At 39.7% G+C, this 18,198-nt stretch overlaps 1 long non-coding RNA gene across 1 annotated transcript in view; it reads left to right on the top strand.

Annotated features, from left to right (window-relative positions):
- The first annotated feature begins 824 nt into the window (after window positions 1–824).
- Window positions 825–18,198, top strand: part of LOC150065372 (uncharacterized) — a 57,714-nt gene continuing 40,340 nt past the window's right edge. The window contains exon 1 of the long non-coding RNA XR_016534952.1: window positions 825–931. This is a non-coding gene — a long non-coding RNA (uncharacterized LOC150065372). The remainder of the gene's footprint in view (window positions 932–18,198) is intronic.

Genomic DNA, 18,198 nt, shown 5'->3' with positions numbered 1-18,198 from the left:
TGGAGCTAAAAGTCTCACAGATCTTCTACCTGTGCTAGCCTCAAATCTCCTGAATAGCTAGGATGATCATGTGTGAGCCACCAGTGCCCACTCCCAGTCCTTTTTAAAAGCTTGAGAAGAAATTTTAAAAACTCACATTCCCTCCTCCCCCTCCCTCCTCCTCCCCCTCCTCCTTCTCTCTTTCTCCCCTCCTCCTCCCCTCTTTCTCCCCCTCCCCCTCCTCTTCCTCCTCCCCTTCTTCTCCTCATCCCCCTCCCCCTCCCCCTCCTCCTCCTCCTCCTCTTCTTCTTCTTCTTCTTCTTCTTCTTCTTCTTCTTCTTCTTCTTCTTCTTCTTCTCTGCTTCCTCATTTTCAAATTAGAATGATAGTAAGCATCACTATCCTTGCAAGTGGCATGAGATTAGAAATCATTTTTCTTTTCTCTATATTTTTCCAATATTTTCCCTCTATTGAAAGGTATAAAAGCTGATTTGTTGGTTTCAGTCTAGAAACTTATACATCTAACATTTTTAACCTACAAAACGTTAAACACTGAGTAAAAAGTCAGAATTTTAGAATTTAGAGTTTCTACTGAAAGTCAAAAGGTCACACAGATAACAGATATAATGACTGTTTGGAAACAATTTTGATATGCACAACTTGGGTTTTTCCTTTTGTGCTAGGTGCAAAATTTCACCTATGCTTTTACAAGAATCTAAAGCAAAACGGAAAGAAAAGCTGACCTAGTGAAAATTTGAAGAAGCCCTGGGGTTGCCAGCATCCTGCCTGTCTCATCAGACATCACGGGGGCCTGTGTACACCACGCATGACTGGGCTGTGGCTGAGCATGTGAGGCACATGTGACTCATATGATGAGCTCGTATGATGAGCTGCGTTTGGCCTTTGCAATCAGTGTTCAGGGCAGTTGTCCTCGGAACCACCTTCTAAAATGGTAAGATTTGCCATCTGGGGAGTAGAAGGGGGTCTTCCCAACACACACACACACACACACACACACACACACGCACACACACACACACACACACACACACACTTTGCTGAGGGTTCTCAGAATAAAGGGAAGGGAAGAATAATTTCTATATGAATGCTTGATGGTGGAAGTGACATTTGAAAGAGCTGTGCTGTTCAGGAAAATTGCCAGTCTGATGCCATCTTCACCCCCTTCCAATCCCCCCTCAATCCAGGAGGAAAAAAAACAAAAACAAAAAGTTCAATCCAGATCAACCACGACCTCTCCATTCTGACATCATCAGTGAATTAGAGTGAGCCAATAGTGCCCTTTCTTTGCAGGGCAGGGAGAAGTATAGCTAATCCCAAGAGTCTATCATATTTTATCTTGGTATCTGAATGCCAGTTTGCTGTGTGTGTGAAGGAGACAACACATTGTACTCAATATATTCCACCTTGAACCATTTAACAAACTTGAGAAATGTATCACATAGGGGATATTGTTAAAAAAAAAAAAAGGCAAATGAGTCAGATGTAGTGGAGTATGTATGCCCTCTTATCCCAGCATTTAAGAGGCAGAAAAGGGAGGATGTGGAGTTTGGGGGCCAGCCTGGGTTATGAAGTAGTAACACCCTGTCTAGAATAAACTATGAAACTACCAAAGGCTACATGCAATGAAGTGTTTGATGAATGGATATAGAACAGTAGACCAAAAGGAATTCAGAATGATGGGAAATCCTTGTAGGAATGATTTTAATTTTGTTGTTGTTGTTGGTTGTGGGGCTTGAACTCTGGGCCTGGGCTCTGTCCCTGAGCTCTTTAGCTCAAGACTAGAGCTCTACCATTTGAGCCATAGCATCACTTCTGGGTTTCTGGTGATTAATTAGAGATAAGAGTCTCACAGATTTTTGTGCCCAGGCTGGCTTTGAGCTGCAATCCTCAGATCTCAGCCTCCTGAGTAGCCAGGATTATAGGTGTGAGTCAAAGGCACCCAGCTTGATTTTAATTTTAAATACGTTGATTAGTTAAGCATTTCAAGTTTTGAATCATAAAGAAAAGAGGAAACTGAATTCCCGGGAAGTTGTCTGACTTGACCAGCAGCCTTGTCTTTAAGCGCTAAAGTTCAATATTCTGGGCATTAGTTGCTTCCTCTGTTCTATTTGCAGCTGTTTAAATATGGAATTCTATTTTTATAAGACAAACAAAATTAAGCAGGAAACATGCTACTTTCTCTCTGGTAGTTTATATCTCTTAAAAGGATGGTGGGGGTTGGGAATGTAGAGTTCTAGATAAATGTGTTACAGGGGGCAGCTGAGTTCAACCATATTTCTGTAAAGGCCAGCAAAGTAGATTCTGACCTTGTGTTAGTTAACTTTCTCACCAGTGTAACAAAACACCTGATAAAAACATTATCAGGAAGGGGAGATTTATGTTGGCTTATGGCTTCGGAAATTTCTGTCCATCAGGGCAGCCGGAGTATGGCAGGGAGAGCAGCAAGCCTGCAACAGATTTCTTCTTTTCTCTCTTTTATCCCATTAGCTACCTCTTACTTTTTTTGTTGGTCATGGGGCTTGAACGCTGGGCCTGAGCACTGGCCCTAAGCTTCTTCTTTTCTTTTCTTTTCTTTTTTTGCTCAGGGCTAGCACTCTACCACTTGGAGCCACAGCACCACTTCTGGCCTTTTCTGTATATGTGGTACTGAGAAATTGAACCCAAGGCTTTATGCATGCTAGGCAAGCACCCTACCCTAGGCAAGGAACCTAAGCCAAATTCTCAGCTCTCAATTCCACATCTTTGAAGTGTCAGTCCTTGTATTGCGCTCTTAGGCAACAAAGCTGAACCAAAGCCTGATTTCTGCATCTAGTACCTCAGGCCATGAGAGAAACCCAGAGACATAGATTAATTCCAAAGTACTACATAGATAAGGGCTTGACTGTGTCACAGGACACCAGATCTCTTGTTCTTATGGCTGGTTTTCAGAATCTTTTTTTGGGGGGGAAAGGGGTCATGGGGCTGGAACTCAGCCTGGGTGTTGTCCCTGAGCTCTTCACCTCAAGGCCACCCCTCTACTCTAGAGCCAAGCCCCACTTCCCATTTTCTAGGGGTTAATTGGAGATAAGAGTCTCAGGTCTTTTTGTGCCTGGGCTGGCTTTGAACATTGATCCTCAGATCTCAGCCTTCTGAGTAGCTAGGATTACAGGTGTGAGCCACCACGCCCAGCTGGCTTTCAGAATCTTAAGATTTAGTTAATGGCCCTTACTAGTTAAATGTTATGAGTAACTTAACTTTCCTTGGTTTTGTTTGTTTGTTTGTTTGATTTTTTTTTAAAGAATAAGTTTCGGGGTGGGAGTTTGGCCTAGTGGTAACTTGCCTAGCATGCACGAAGACCTGGGTTTGATTCCTCAGTACCACATACATAGAAAAAAGCCGGAAGTGGTACTGAGGCTCAGGTGGTAGAGCTCTAGCCTTGAGAAAATCCAAAGACAGTGCTCAGGCCCTGAGCTCAAGCCCAAGACTGACAAAAAAAAAAAAAAAAGAAAAAAGAAAAAAAAAGAATAAGTTTCTAGCAGCAACGATACTCACTAGACTTCTTATGTTGAAAATGAACTATACAACTTGTAGGTGGGGACAGAAGGAAAAACTGGGAGAGAGGGAAGGGGTGACATCCAAAAAGAAATTTACTCATTATCTGACTTATTTAACTGTAACCACTTTGTATGTGACCTTTATAATAACAATAAAAATTAAAAATTAAAAAAGAATAGTTTCTAGCATTTTTTCTAACTATATTTTTTTTCTTGGTCTTTTCTTCTTTGGTACTAGGAATTGAGCCCAAGACACTGCTAGGCAAGCACTTAGCTACATCCCAGCCTAACATGTTTTTATTTTTTTTCATTAAAAGTCCACAGATGGGAACTTACACAATCTTAGCACAAACACTATTACTTTGGTCCCAATAACTAGCAGACAAAAGGACTGAATTGAACTTTGACTCAAAGAAGAATTAAGAATTATTTGAAGATAAAGACCATATATCAGCCATTTCAAACTTCCAGCATCATAGGCAATAAACTAATTTATAGTCAACTATAGAGGATTTTGGTATTTGCCTCTCCAGCATCAGTGCCTATTTGGAGATCTATCATAATCCTTATTTTCAGTTCACATGGTCTGGATAGAACTAGACAAAAGACCACCTCAAATACTCATCTAGTGATCTTTCTCCCAGTGGTTTCAAAGTGGATACATGATCATTTTCTGAAGAATGGGATGTTGGTATTCAGTTACATGCACTGGCACCATAATTGATTGCATTATCATCTTTTCTTGCTAGGGTTGAATGCCAATAGAAAGAAGCATTTTGGAGAAAAAGTAGTAGTTGCAATTGATCATCTTGGTAGTTAGAGCTGATTCTCAGGAATGTGAAGTAAGATGATGGCTTATGATTACACTAGCTTGCTTGCAAAAAGAAAACCTCATGATTCAAGATTTCACTTCAAATCAGTTGCAAAATGCCAGTGGCCTTCTAAATTGGCCCTGAAAGAATTCGTCTTTTTTTTTTTTTCCAGATAAAAGAATAAGTAGACGTGATTGGGGGGCCAGGGTAAATCCAGACCCAAATCAACTGCTTACAGAATGGCTAGGCTCCTCTGTGAACATCTGGACAATTCTTAAAAGGAATAGGATATTGAGTCTAGGACGTTTGGGTGGAAGTGGATGAAGCAAAGAATCTTGAGCCCCTCATGCATCCCTAGGCTTCCCTCCCTCATGGAAGAGGCCTCCCCTTTCCTGTTTACTGGCCATAGGCTTCTCTTGCTTGAAATTAACTGTAATAACCACAAATGAGACAATGGCCTTACAAGGAAGATCCTTATTCATTTTAAACCACAGGGCTCCCAGCCCTCATGGCCTTTAGGACTTTCCTAGAGTCAATTCCCACAATATTCAGGGGTCTTAGACCTCTGAATGAGGCCATAAAACCAGATGTCCTCTGATGAAACTTATAAGCTGGCTGCAAATGCATGAATGACACCCTGCAGTACAGAAATGAATCGCTTTCACTAAGCCCAGCTCAAAACTGCTAGCCTACAGCATGGTCTCCTTGGTATGTGGATATTAGATCCAAACAGTACAAGAGCGATGACTCAATATTCGGGTACCCAAGGTTATAGGGATGGTCTTGGAGATATAAATGTAACTACATAGATATAAAAATATATGATGGGATATATATACTATAGACATAATATTATATAGATTGATATGTATCTATGACATTCAAACCCTCAGCTTAATTTTAATTATGTTCTAAAATTTATGTGCCAGTGATTGCATATAGAGATTCTCTTCTTGAATACTTGTTTGTTAAACATGACATTTAAAATATGATGTAAAAAATCAGTGTTAATAAAAAATTTTAGTAAAAAATAGAAGAAAAGCTTCTCTCAATTAAAAAGCAAAACAAAAAATGCTAGCCTAAAAAATCATAATACCATGTCTAATTGTAATAAGCTATTACATTTCAGATAATGGATTACACAACAAAATTTTACTGGAACATGTTATACAAATATATTTGTATGAATAGTTGGAGCCTAATTTGCTAATTGATTAATGCTGGACTTGGCAGTAGACTATATTCTGGAATAGATACAGGAATGATTCTAAGGATTTAGTCTGATGGCAATATTTTAGCAATTAAACATGTGTAATTGTACATCTTTCCTCATCCCCTGAGCCCCAGAAGGGTCTAAGGAATACTTACTTCACTAAATCACCAAGGAATACATTTACTAAGAAAGAACCCAAGCAAGCTAGAACTTTTCCAGGTGCTATTACCTATAGGAAGAATGATATCAGGGAATGTCTGCATGGAGATGGAGTTCCTGATTTCCGTGGAAATTAGATCCCACAGGAATCTCTGTAGTTGCTAGGGCTAAGCATTAAATAGATGAGTCTGCCTGCCAAAGAATTATTTGACCCTCCCCCAAACAGAAAGCACATTTCACTTACCACAATAGAGAATCACAGCATCTTCCTCATTTACAAAATAGGTGTGAATTAGAGCACATTAAACTTTGCTATGTCACAACTAATACAAATTTTAAAATGCAAAGTTTGAAATACAAAGTTTGAAGATTTTACTCTAAAATTGTTAGGAATCTGAAGTCACATAATATAAAAGCAAGTTTAGATAGTCCAGATCACCCACGCCATTATTTTATGAAGGGTAAAAACGAAAATGTTTGTGATTGAATGAGATCAGAGGTGATTTTTGTTTGCTATCTCAATTCCTCAAATTCTCCCAAATGCTATTTTTGCTTTGATAATAGAAGGTACTTTTTTTGATTCTTGATAAGAGGCTTAGCTGGGAGTTTGGCGTAGTGATAGAGTGCTTGCCTAGCATGCATGAAGACCTAGGATGGATTCCTTGGTACCACTTACATAGAAAAGCTGAAAGTTATGCTGTGTCTCAAGTGGTAGAGTACTAGCTTTGAGGAAAGCCCAAGAACAGTGCTCAGGCCCTGAGTTCAGTCCCCAGGACTGGTGCCAATGACTCATGCCTGTAATCCTAGCTATTCAAGAGGCTGAGATTTGGTGATCGTGGTTCAAAGTCAGCCCAGGCAGGAAAGTCCATGTGATTCTTACCTCCAATTCCTTACCAGAAAACTGGAAGTAGAACGGTGGCTCAAGTAATAGAGTGCTAACCCTAAGTACAAAAGCTCAGGGGTAGCTCCCAGGCCCTGACTCCAAGCCCCAGGAAAGGAAAAAAGTCTTAGAGTGTGGGACTGTAGGTATAGATACATGTGTGTCATCACCAAAAGTGTTTTTTTTTTCCCCCAAATCTTTATATCTATTTAGGCCTGAATTTCAAATGTCTTTTTTTTCTTGCTGAGTAGCAAAGGACTTTTTTCCCCTCTTTCCTTTATACCTAAAAAGTATTAACACTGCATTTCAATGGACTTTTCATTGTGCACTCCTGCTGAAAACATTTCCTATATATACATTTGGTTGTAAACTAATAACATAGGACACCATATGTGTTTGATAGGAGTCATAAAATAAGGCTTAGGAATTGGAGTTGTCTCAGGAAACAGAGCACTAGCCAAAGAGTGAAAACTTCAAGTACTGAGTTTGAGTCCAAGTCTTAAACCTAAGAAAAAAAGTTTTAAAAGGTCAAAAGAATTGCTGTTATATAGATTTTAGTCAATTGTATGAAAGTGATAAAAGGTAAGTGTAGCTGTTCTCCTCAATATATAATGAAGTCTCAGAGGCAGTCATGTACAAAGCCCCTATCTTATACAATACTGGGGAACTGATTGGCTCTTACACTTCCACTCTGCCCTCTAGGAGTCCAAGGAGAAGATTCAGTACACGTTCCAATTTTGGGGACTTAAAATTGAGAAATATCACATAGTGAGACCAAAGGAGGATATTTCTTAGAAAAGGATCTCAAGGTCTCAATAGTTATATACACATGATCATTCAAAACATGCTTACCAAAATGAACTCCAAGAAATGGAAATAAGAGGTTTGGTGTGGGGGGAGGGAGGGAAATGGGTACCAAGACATGCGAAAGGGTATCAATGTATGTGAATTAATGCACCTTCTATCTGGCAAATATCATGTAACCCTTTTACTAATTACAATAAAAAAAAAAAGAAGAGGGATGGTAAAAACAAAAAACAAAAAAAAAAAAGAGGTTTGGTTTGTTTTTTTAATTTTTTTTGCCAGTCATGGGGACTGAATTCAGGGCCTGAGCACTGTCCTTGGACTTTCTCAAGGCTAGAACTCTACCACTTGAGCCACAGCACCACTTACAGCTTTTTTCTATGTATGTGGTACCAAGGAATCGAATCCGATCTTTGTGCATGCTAGGCAAGCACTCTTTACCACTAGGCCAAATTCCAGGCCTGACTTTTTTTTTTTAATTGAGAAATACAACTATTTTCCAAAGGGACAAGACAGTATTTCTGTACCTAAATGAAAAAGACTTCATATTCAATTAGAGTGAATCAGAAAGTATTCACTGACAGATACTGTCGCTAGGATAGACAAGGCTTTTCCAGAGAAAATGAGGTACCAATAAACATGGTGCCAGTATAAGTCAAAACAAGTGCCTTATGATTTAAACCTTAAAAAATAAGACTTGATGCCTTTACTCCACAGTTTGTACTGATGTGTACTTAAGTGTTCTCTTAGAATTTCATATATTATCGTTATTTAATATTGATAACTAGACAACATCATAAAAATACCAGTTATAGAATCAGAACAGTCAAAGTCCTGTCTGTGAGCTCCCAGCCTCTAGAGGAATGGATAAATATTTTTAAAAATTACCCTATTGGCAGTTTGTCTGTTTCTGTAACTGGAATTTTCCACACAGCTCTGGAACTCTGGAAAATTTAGAGAAACAAATTCCTTTGCTTTGAGTCTGGCGGTATGAAGGAGCCTCTGGACACTCCATGGAATCCAGTATCCTAAGGGTAGCATTCTAAAAGCAACAATATTTGTTCAGAAGCACAGAATGGCCAGAACCCAGAGAGCCGAGAAAGTGTGGCTGCTTGACCTTTAATGCCACCGTGGCCAGGCTTTGCCTAGAATCATTGCATAAACAGAGCTTGATTATATCAGCATGCAAGGCTGAGCCGAAAATGGTTCCTGGCCTGCTGTGCAGGCTAAGAATTCCTTGCTCAGAGTCCAGAAACTTCTTGAGGAGGTTCCATGAGGTCATCCCAGCTCTCAAAACACAGATTCAGATCTGGGGAAAAAGTCCACAGCAAACATGTTGGAGTAAGAAACTTTAGGGGAAATTAATCACATCTGGAACAAATGTGGTTCAAAACCTTCTTTGTTGTTGCTGTTTTTTCTCAAGGCTAGAGCTCTACCACTAGAACCACAGCACCACTTCCAGCTTTTTTCTATGTATGTGGTACCAAGGAATCGAACCCAGGTATTAGTGCATGCTAGGCAAGCACTCTACCACTAGGGCAAACTCCTGGCCCCGGTTCAAAACCATTTATTCCACTGACTCGTGCATTGCCCTAGTATACAGTCTTTCCAGAGCAATTGGATGAGAACTTACTTTCTCTGTTGTCTGGGCCACAGACAGCTCAGTAACATTGCAGCATGTTGCATGGGACTTTCCTATTGAAAATATTTTAATTTTTTTTGTAGGTCCTGGAACTTGAACTCTGGGCCTGGGTGTTGCCCCTGAGCTCTTCAGCTTCCTCCCTCCCTCTCTCTCTCTCTGTCTCTCTCTCTTTCCTCTCTCTGTCTCTCTCTGTCTCTGTCTCTCTCTGTCTCTCTGTCTCTCTCTCTCTCTCTCTCTCTCTCTCTCTCTCTCTCTCTCTCTCTCTCTCTCTCTCTCTCTCTCTCTCTCTCTCGACTCCTCCTCTGGCTCTTATTTGATCATTGTAGGGGAGAAAGAAATTACAGTTGGTACAAAGTGAGTTTGGGGTAGCCTCCATGACAGTTTGCAAGTTGATTTTGTCCCTCTAGTAAAGGTCACAGCTACTGTTAAGTGGCACTTACTTTCTTTCTTTCTTTCTTCCTTTCTTTCTTTTTGCCAGTCATGGGGCTTGAACTCTGGGCCTGGGCATTGTCCCTTAGCTCTTCAGCTCAAGGCTACTGCCCTACCCCTTGAACCATCCCACTTCCTGTTTTCTAGTGGTTAATTGGAAGTAAGAGCCTCACATTCTTTAGTGCCAGGGCTAGCTTTGAACCATGATCCTCAGATCTTAGCCTCCGAAGTAGCTAGGATTACAAGCAAGAGCAATTGGACCAGGCAAATTGGCCCTTTCTTATTGCTGATCCATGGCTCTGCTACCTGTATCCTTTGCTTCCCATTCAGACCATTGTTACTGTTATTTACCTGTTCTTGCTGGTCACAGGATTCTCATCATCTCTTGCTGAATGCCACACATACCTTTGTAAATAGTCTCTTACCTCAATTACTCATTATGGGCATGCCTTCTATTTTCTGTTAGGATCTGACTTACGCACTCTTGCCTAGTAAGTAAAATCTAACTGCCTCTGCCTGGAATTTATGGCCAGAGCTTGTATGTCTCCCAGCAGTCTTTCTCCATTATCTCACATATGGCTTCCTGTCCAAACATGGAAGTAGAGAATAGAATAGTAGTTGCCAGAGGCTGAAAAGAGAGGTAGGTAGAGACGGAAGATGATTAAATAATGTAGAATGAAATTTGAGCAGGAAGAATGGCTTCTAACACTCTGTAACACAAAGATCAGTGTACTTCTGATGTTCCTTTCCTTCTGCCTCTCTGCCTTTCCTCCTGGTGACCCCACTTATTAGAGTAGTCTGCCATTTCTGTTTCTGCCTAGTTCTTGTGTCAGTTTGTCCACAAGATTCTTTGTTCTCCTTGATCATTCTGAAGTGCTATTCTCACCACCTCTGAATGCTCATGCACTTTTAGCCCCCTGGCATAGCCATAGAAGAACGAGAAAAATATAAGTTTCTCATATTATTAAAAGTTTATAAAGTTGGCACTGATGGCTCATGCCTATAATCCTTATCTACGCAAGAGATCTGAGTGAGGATCGAGGCTCCAAGCTAGCCTGGGCAGGAAAGTCCACGAGACTCTGATCTCCAATAAAAAGCCAGAAGTGGTGCTGTGGCTCAAGTGGTAGAATGCTAGCCTTGAGCAAAAGTAACTCAGGGACAATGCCTAGACCCTGAGTTCAAGACCTAGGACCAGTACCAAAAAAGAAAGATAAGAAAATAAAATGAGCCCAAGTAAGTGTTAACAGCTCCTCCTCTACTTTTTCTCTTCTGTGTTCTGTGAGGAATAGAAAGGAAATCTGAATTCTCACATGAGGTAGGCATTTCTGGTTATTAGGAGGCTAGATACATACATAAAACTTAGGAATAGGAGCTGGGAGCATGGCCTAGTGCTAGAGGGCCTGCCTAGCATGCACAAAGCCCGGGGCTCGATTCCTTGATACCACATACACAGAAAAAGCCAGAAGTGGTGCTGTGGCTCAAATGGTAGAGCACTAGCTTGAGAAAGTCCAAGGATAATGCCCAGACCTGGAGTTCAAGCTCTAGGACTAGCAAAAAAGAAAAAAGAAAGAAAGAAAGAAAGAAAGAAAGAAAGAAAGAAAGAAAGAATGAAAGAAAGGAAGGAAGGAAGGAAGGAAGGAAGGAAGGAAGGAAGGAAGGAAGGAAGGAAGGAAGGAAAGAAAGAAAGAAAGAAAGAGAAAGCTTAGGAAAAAAGGTTATTTTGAGAACTACATGATTTTCTAAATATGTTATAGGAAACATAGGGTGACTTAGAAATCTTTGCAGGGACCTATAGTAGAGTGTTTGTCTATTTTTACACTTATTTTTTAGGTAATTTTTTTTTCAGCTGTGGGGCTTGAACTCTGGGCCTGGACACAACCTCTGAACTCTTCAGCTCAAGGCTACCTCCCTATTACTTAAGCCATAGGGCCACTTCCAGTTTTCTGGTGGTTAATTGGAGATAAGAGTCTCACAAACCAGGCACTGGTGGCCCATGCCTGTAATCCTAGCTACTCAGTAAGCTGAGATTTTTAGATCTCAGCCTAGGCCCAGTATTGAAGCCCCATGACCAACCAAAATGAAAAAAGAAAAGAATAAAGGGTCTCACAGACTTTTGTGCCTAGGCTGGCTTTGAAGTGCAATCCTCAGACCTCAGTCTCCTGCATAGCTAGAATTACAGGTATGAGCCACCAGCACCCAGCTTAAAATAATTATTTTAATAATTTTTCATTGACATTGTAGGAATTTATAGAAAACAGTGTCACATGTTAGTACTGTATGCAATGTGCAAAGATCAGAATGAGATAATTGTCCATCACAATTAGTATTTCAAAACCATCATTTCTTGGAGGAATATTAAAAATTCTTTTCATTAGCTACTTTGGAATACTTAATAAAGTGTTGTCAACCGTAGCTATCTCAATGTGTTATACAACAGAGTTATTCTTCTTGCCCAACATTCACTCTGTGTCTTTTTTTTTTTTTTTGCCAGTCCTGGGCTTGGGCTCAGGGCCTGAGTACTGTCCTTGGACTTTCTCAAGGCTAGAGCTCTACCACTTGAGCCTCAGCACCACTTCCGGCTTTTTTCTATGTGGTACCGAGGAATCGAACCCAGGTCTTCATGCATGCTAGGCAAGCACTCTACCACTAGGGCAAATTCCCGGCCCCACTCTGTGTCTTTTAATTGTCATCTTTCCATCTTTACCCACCACTCTTTTCAGTCTCTGGCAACCACAATTCTATTCTTTACTTCTTTGGGATTAGTTTTATGAGCTTCTACATGTGAGTACATGTGGTATTTGTGGTTATGATTTATTTGATTTACATAAAGTCCTTCAGTTTTATCTGTGTTGTCACAGCCACAGGATTAACTATTATGGTTGGTTGGTTAATATTCCACTCAGAGGTAAACAGATACATAGATTTTTTTTTTTTTTTGCCAGTTCTGGGCTTAAGCTCAGGGCCTGAGCACTGTCCTTGGATTTTTCTCAAGGCTAGAGCTCTACCACTTGAGCCTTAGCACCACTTCTAGCTTTTTCCAACTATGTGGTACCGAGGAATCGAACCCGGGTCTTCGTGCATGCTAGGCAAGCACTCTACCACTAGGCCAAACTCCCGGCCCCTCTATTTCTAGATTTTTAAGAAACTTCCATACTGTTTTTCATAAAGACAATACTAATATGATTCTCACAAGCAATATACAAGGTTTCTTTTCCTCCATATCCTATTATCACTTTTTTTTTGTATTTTTCTTGTAATAGTCTTTCTTACTAAAGTGAAACGATATCTCATCGTTGTTGTGACATATTTACCTGGTGATTAATGAGGATTAATTTTGATGATCAGATTGATTGGATTGAGAAGTACCCATTGTATTAGTGAATTATACTTCTAGGTATATCTTTAAGTTTGGCTAGGTTAAATCTAATGAATGGTTTTACCCATTTATGGGTTTAGAATTTCACTAGGCTATTAAGAAGTGGTAGAAGTGTGGATGGTGGAGCCTGGCTGGGGCAGTTAATTACTAAGGATGTGTCCTTACTCTTCCCTGTTGCTGTTCTGCCATGACCTTGCCATCCGATGGTCTGAAAATTCTGAAACCATGAGCCAGATAAACCTTTCCTGTTTAAGTTGCATATATCAAATTTTCTGTCACAGTGACCAGCCAACCAAGTAACAACAAAAACTTCCCCAAATCCAACTAACTAAATGGTGATGTTGATCATTTTTTTATATCCAGTTGACTATTTGTATATCTTTTTTTTTTTTTTGCTAGTCCTGGGGCTTGAACTCAGGCCCTGGGTACTGTCCTTGGGCTAGTGCTCTACCATTTAACAGCACCACTTCCCGCTTTTCTATGTATATAGTACCAAGGAATAGAACCCAGGCATGCATGCTAGGCAAGCACTCCACCACTAGGTCAAACTCTCAGCCCCTTGAATATCTTCTTTAGAGAAACAACTATCCAGATGATTTTCCATTTTTAGTCAGATTTTTTTTCCATTTGCTGAATTTCTTGTATACTCTCCTCATTATTTTAATCTGCTTTATATACAGGAGCTCTGTCTGCTATTTCCACCATAAAAGGTTAGAAATAACAAAAGAAAATGTTTGGGAACCAGTAGAAAAAGAAAGAAGAAAGGAAATAAACTCATGGTGGAATGTTAAGGTTGTAAGGTCAGTTCTTAAGTAAAAGTTCTTAGAATTCAGGATACTCATGAAAACAAACTAAATAAAACAAAAAATGCAGGGATTGGATCTATGACAAGAGAGTGTATGGAAGTCTACTTCTTTTTGACAAGACTGGAATTTGAACTCAGTTTTTTTTAGGCAGTTACTTTATCAGTTTAGTTGCACCACTTAGCTTAAAAGATGAATTCTTTCATTTGATGTTTAACACAAAGCATGCCTATATGAATAAGATATTTAGGTGCCTTATATCTAATATATGATAAGAATTTTGGATGACTGAAATTATGATTAATTCATCCTCATATTTTCTATTATGCCTTCCCTCCTGACACAGAGCCTTGCAAACGGCAGACACAAAATGGGTTGTGAATGGATAAATTAAAGAATCTGTCTAAGTTCAGATAAGGCAGAGCCTGAGTCCACAGCTGTCATTTTTCTATTATTATTTTTATATTATTCTATTATTTCACTCAAGAAATTAATCTCTTATTCCCAATATCATCATCTCTAAAGTGTAGAAGCACAGGAAAATCGACATGACAAATATATAATATCTGAGAGCTATTAACATCTCTCATTTCAAGACATTGACCAAGTAGATATAAAATATAGAACATGGACGCACACTGAATATAATGTCATAATCATATAATTAAAAGTGACATGTGTGTATAATTCCAAAATGTATATATAATTACACATGTAAGTGTGTATATAAACGAGAAGGATGAGCTCAGAGAGAGTCCTACAGATTAAGTAACATAATCTGTGTCATGGAGTGCTGACTCTAGACTTAAATAACTGTGTCATTTTACTGGACCTTGTATTTACAAGCCATAGGACACTGTGTTAGTTATTTAACCTCCTTTGGTTTAGATTTGATTTTACAGAATGGGGTGGAAGTAGTGGAAAATACTTCCTTGAGGGGGTTACTGAAAGAGTTAGAATCTCTAAAATATTTATAATTGTAGCCTGGCATTAAAATAGTCAAGTTAATTATTGCTGTGGCTTAGTGTGGACGGTTCAAGGAGCTTGACCTCAGGCAAGCAAGAAAAAAATGGGGGAAGGCATCTCAGGAAGAACCAAGACCAGCCAAAGCACACATGGGAAGGAGTATGGCATAGGAAGGGTGAGATAGTGATGGTTGGGAGCTTGGTTTGAGGAAAGTTTTTGTTTTAGGGATGAACTAACATATCAGCTGGGCTAGGTAAACAGTGTCCAGTTGTTAAGAAAAAAAAACTGAAAAACCTTGGTAAGAAATTTAGTTCTGGAAAATAGAGACACCAGACTTGCATGATGAAGAAAAGAGTATAGGGAATTAGAGTTGGCTGACTCCAGTCTATGAATTCCTTCTTGAGAGTTATGAAAGAAAGTAAGATATGAACTATGTCAAATCTACTTCAAGTGTTCATTGTCAAAACTTGTTTGATTTTCTCAAGTCTTTTTGGCTACAGTTTTCTTCCCTGCTCTATTTACTCAGATGCTCATTATTTCAAAATATGTATAATACTACAAATGTCCTTTTGTTACGCAAATGTTTAGTAGTGAGGGGAAACTAACTGCAAACTATGCCAAAGCCCCTGTCTGAATGCAAATTAGAGTGGTGGATTCATGCATGAGCAGGTATTAGGCAAAAGTCTGCCCTATTAGACAACTTCTGTGGCCATACAATAGATAGCTACTTACTTCTATTTTTAAAGACTCAGGCAAATCTGACAAGTTGACATATTTTAGCCAAGTGTATGGCCAAACTTGACTCCCTTGTCTCTTGGTTAATTTTTTTGTGTTGCTGTAGTTAGGCCACAATGTCAGTAGGCTTAGTTGTTCTTTTTCAAAGTCTGTAAATGTGATTAACATGAATTATTAATCTTCAAAAAAGCACATTACGGAACTAGGAATGTGGCTTAGCGGTAGAGTGCTTTCCAAGCATGCACGAAGCCCTAGGTTTGATTCCTCAGTACCACATAAACAAAAAAGGCCAGAAATGGCACTGTGGATCAAGGGATAGAGCTCAATGATAGCACCCAGGGCCCGAGTTCAAGCCCCAGGATCAGCAAAAATAAAGAAAAGCAGATTACATTTCTTAGAATGTAATTAGGATTCTTTAGAATCATAATTTTAGATTTGCCAGCTCTACAGTTCTGTGAGCCAAAACTTCATCATTTCTTTCTTGCTCATCTTCCCTCCCTTTTCTATCACTTCTTTTCTTTTCTCCCTTCTGCTCCCAACCCCACTCTGTTTTACTTTTCCACACCGATGACCCCTGTTTCCCCTACCACTGGCTGTATTTCTGTGGAGAACTATTGACTCCCAACAATAGGCATCAGCTTTTCTGGCTTTCCCACTTCCTTAATTTGACTTTTAATCAAGATAATTATTTCAGTTTGAATTGCAGATAAAAATAAAAGTTGTGGGTCATGGGACTTGAACTCTTCTGAGCACTGTCCCTGAGCTCTTCAGCTCAAGGCTACTGCCCTATCCTTGAGTCAAGCCCCACTTCTCATTTTCTAGAGGTTAATTGGAGATAAGAGTCTCAGGTCCTTTTGTGCCTGGGCTGGCTTTGAACTGTGATCCTCAGATCTCAGCCTCCTGAGTAGCTAGGATTACAGGTGTGAACCACTGCACCCAGCCTACATGGAAAGTATTTTAAAAATTCATTTGAAATGTTTGTGATACATTTAACTCATAAAAGCCACTCTCAGGCTGGGAGTTTGGCCTAGTGGTAAAGAGCTTGCCTAGCATGCTCAAAGACCCAGGTTTGATTCCTGGGTACCAATTACATAGAAAAAGCCTGAGGCTTTCTATGTGCTATGGCTCATGAAGTAGGCCAATAGTCTTGAGAAAGCCCAAGGGCGGTGCTCAGGCCCTGAGTTCAAGCCCCAGAACTAGCAAAAAAAAAAAAAAAAAAGGACCTCCAGGATATAGAAACAAAAGCCATATAATGAGTGATTGTTATCCTCAATGTACTATGTTATCTCTCATCTCTTTTGCTATCCCTTGGTTATCTCATATTGTTACAGTATTTTACTTTGTTATCTGATATATTGGACATATGCATATTTGGTGATTTGAAATCGGATAGATAAGGGGGGAAAACAAGATGAGGGGTGGGGGTGGGGGGAGGGAAATGGGGACCAAGACATGAGAAAGGGTTTCAATATATATGAACTAATGCACCCTCTATCTGGTGAATATAATGTAACCCTTCTACTAATTACAATAAAAATGTATGGAAAAAAAGCCACTGTCTCTGGTATGATGTTCTGTTTATGTGTTGGCCTATGAACAAGATTTTGGACACTTAAGTTTTTGTTGCTCAGCTCCTCAAATTGATGTGTTTTTCCTAATTATTTAGATATGAATCTCTTTCTGATAGGTTTTTTTTTCCCTCTGAGATAGATGTTACAAACTAATCACCCATTCGCCTACTAACTTATGGCTACTTTAACTTGGCATGTCTGGTATTTAAAATATTTTCATCCCACATTTAATAACTGGGAGGCTGTAAAGAAGCATCTGCATTCCACTGTCACAACAGTGATAGGTTAGTTGACTTCAGTTATGCCCTGGTCACATGAGGCCCTTTTGCTAATCTCACTTCTTACCTGGTTCCAGGGGAATCAGAATTTGTCTTGTCTGATCTCTGGCTTTCTTTTCAATATTTCTTCCCTAGACTGAGGAGTTGAAGGAGTCACTTGTTCTTGAGCTCATGTATGGTCGCTTTTCCTTTGTGTCATTTTGACTAAATACCCAAGATTTTTTTTTTCCATTCCTCTACTAAGGAATGGAACCTGGGTCTTCATGCATGCTAGGCAAGCACTCGACCACTAGGCCAAACTCCTGGCCCTGGGATGCCTTTTCAAGAATGGCATTCAGAGCAGATGGAGGACATGGAGTGTGAGCTCATGCCCATGCTATTGCTTTCTATTACATTCTTTTTTTTTTTTTTATGACTGCCATCTTTTATATACAAATTTGACAAGCCCTGAAATTTAAAGGAAATTTGTTTTCTAGGAATTATGGTGCTATACTCAGCAGAATTTTAAAATTGGAGTTTGGAATAATCTGAGTGACTAAGGCAAAATTATTTAGAAATTTCTCTGACGTGCCATTTTGGTCAGATCAAAAATTCATGTGCCACACCATGTGATTCCTAAGTCATAAGAGGAAAGGCTGGAGTTAGGGGCCAGTGGCTCATGCCTGTCATCCTAGCTACTCAGGAGACTGAGATCTGAGGATCTAGGTTCAAAGCCAGCCCCAGCACAAAAGTCTGAGACTCTTGTCTCCAATTAACTACCAGAAACCCGGAAGTGGCTCTTGTGGCTAAAGTGGTAGAGCACTGGCCTTGAGCTGAAGAGCTTAGGGACAGGGCCCAGTGTCAGAGTTCAAGCCCTAAAACACGCGCGCACACACACACACACACACACAAAAGGAGGAAAGGCAGGGTTTCTAAAGAAAACTAGAAGTACCTAATCATTCTGACCCCCAATGCAGTATGATTCAGCATTTATGCTTTCCAGTCAACCAAACTTCAT

The sequence above is a fragment of the Megascapheus bottae genome, chromosome 3 (genome assembly GCF_031878675.1).
Source record: "Megascapheus bottae isolate mThoBot1 chromosome 3, mThoBot2.hap1, whole genome shotgun sequence".
Lineage (NCBI taxonomy): Eukaryota > Metazoa > Chordata > Mammalia > Rodentia > Geomyidae > Megascapheus > Megascapheus bottae.
The sequence above is the reverse complement of the archived record's forward strand: the minus strand, read 5'-3'. Positions and strand labels throughout refer to the sequence as shown.